The 2,365-nt window shown below is 42.7% G+C and overlaps 1 pseudogene; it reads left to right on the top strand.

The window, feature by feature from the left end:
- Positions 1–1,301: 1,301 nt before the first annotated feature.
- On the top strand, positions 1,302–2,047 carry LOC102815253 (annotated as a pseudogene).
- Positions 2,048–2,365: the final 318 nt, after the last annotated feature.

The following is a 2,365-nucleotide window of genomic DNA, read 5'->3' as shown; positions in this document are numbered from 1 at the left end:
CTACTTTGTTATTCTTCTTTAGTTGTGCTTTATCAGTGATCTCTTTTCTATCCATACAAAGATGGTGATTAGTTTTTTCTATATCTTTACAGTATGATGTTAGAATCTGGATTGGGATTGCATTATATCTGTAGCTTGCTTTGGGTAGTATTGACATTTTCACAATGTTAAATCTGCCTACCCAAGAGTATAGTATACTTTTCCATTTATGTAGGTATTTTTGGTTTCCTAAGTTTTGCAGTTTTCTGGTATGGGTCTTTTGTTTCTCTAATTAGATTTATTTCTAAGCATTTCATCTATTGGTGGGTTATTGTAAATGGAAGTTTTCCTAATTTCTTTAGAGTTTTCTTTGTTTAGTGTAAAGGAATCTGACTGACTTTTGTATGCTAATCTTCCCTTTTATGAATCCAGAACCAAGAGACTTGCTCAAGATCACACAATCAGTGATAAAACTTGGTGGAGAATCTTGAATTCCTGGTCTCCAGGAGAAGTACTTTTTCTAATTAACATACCTTCTTCAAATGAGAGTTTTAGGTTAACTGGGCAAAATAATAATAACTGTAATAGCTAGTTATTATCTTATAATAATAACTATAAGAGCACTAAACCCATGTGCCACTCAGTTCTGGGCTCAAATAATCTTGGGGGAACCCTACAAGAACTCAGTCTCGTACTTCTCAAACTTTAATGTGCATACAAATCACCTGGTTATATATTAAAGTACAGATTCTGATTACCTAGGTTTGAGGTGGGACCTGAGACACTACATTTCTAATCAGTGTCTAGATGAGACTGATTATTTCTGGATTAAGTAGCTAATACCTAAACAATCTTACTGCCAAAGGAGAGAATAGATGGGGAAATAGGAGAGGGAAGAGAGGAAGAGACAAAGCTCCAAGTAGCATCCAACCCCTTAACTCTGTTGACAGCCATCACCAGTACCATCTACTGACCACTGTTCTCTATTTTACCTGTACCTAGCATGGATGACTGTGGGGATCTCTTCAGTTTCACGACCAGAGGGAAGCAACCTTTTGTACACACTGGACTCCCTGTTTCGTGCTTCCTCTAAGGCTGACCAGAAGCGCCTCACAGTACTGGTCCACCTAGCAGATTCTGATCTTACCTGGCTCAGAGAAACCGTTGCCCATATTTCAAGCCTCTTCAGCTCCCAGATCTTGGCAGGGCAGTTGTTACTGATCCATGCTCCATCTGATGCCTACCCTGCTGTGAACAGCTTCAGGGATGATGCCTACCCTGGGGAAGTCTACTCCAAGCAGAATGTGGATCATGCCTTCCTCATGAGCTATGCCACCAACCTTTCGGATTATTTTCTTTTAATAGGTGACAATGTCTTCTGTAGCCCCAACTTTGTCAGCCACATTCAGTGGAAGGTGACCAACATGAAGTCCATCTCATGGGTACTACTGGAATTCTCTAACATGGGCTTCCTTGGCAAACTCTTTCACAACAGGGACCTTCCTCTCCTCACTCATTTCCTCCTCCTCTTCTACAAGGAGAAGCCTCTTGACAGACTGATCCCTCATTTCCGTACCCTCTTGGCTCAGGAAAACCCAATCCTCTGCAGGCCTTTCCTCTTCTACCAGAGGGTCTCCTACTCCACTTTAGATGACAACGGGGAGAATTCAACCGTTAAGACAAAAGATTCTTATGGTCCTGACAACCCACCTGGAACCGTTTTCACTGATATGAAGGTTCTTGATACTCATTTTCCCTGGGAGGCCTACACTCTGAATGAGTCATTCTTTTGGACATACAATGTTACTGTAGGGAACCACCTGACAGTGACTTTGAACCATTCAGTGAACTTGAGGAGAGTGCAAGTGTTGACAGGTTCCATGATGGAAGGAGAGTATGCCCTGAAGAAGGGGCAAGTGGAGCTGGGCTACTGCCCTCAGGGAACGCCCCAGTACTGTACGAAGTTCACCTTGCTGGGCCATCTCTTGGAAGGGCAGTTGGATCAGGAAGTATTTCCGAAAAGTATGGGGGAAAACGTGAACTGTGTGAGGCTAGTGGTGAAAGCTAGCCAGCCTGGTGGTCTCATGATCAGGCATATCTGCCTCTGGGAGGAAAAAAAAGAAAGCAACCACAAGTTGAAGATAAATCAGTGAGGGTGTAAAAAAATTAAAAGACATTTCATTTTAGCCTACCTTGGGGTGTGGCAGGGGAGGTAGCAAGGAATGAGGGACAGAGTGGGATGACCCTCCATTATTCTTTTGGTACTACCAAAATGGTAGGAGACCTGGTCCATCTTTTTCTACCCAAATAAGCACCTCTCCTATGACAGCTTTTGCTGGGGCACACATAGCTTAGTCCAATTTGGAATTCTGGAACCAGCACAGAT

This window comes from Chrysochloris asiatica, unplaced genomic scaffold (genome assembly GCF_000296735.1).
Source record: "Chrysochloris asiatica unplaced genomic scaffold, ChrAsi1.0 scaffold00009, whole genome shotgun sequence".
In the NCBI taxonomy this organism is placed as follows: domain Eukaryota; kingdom Metazoa; phylum Chordata; class Mammalia; order Afrosoricida; family Chrysochloridae; genus Chrysochloris; species Chrysochloris asiatica.
Note: the sequence above shows the minus strand (reverse complement) of the source record. Positions and strands in the feature narration are given on the sequence as shown.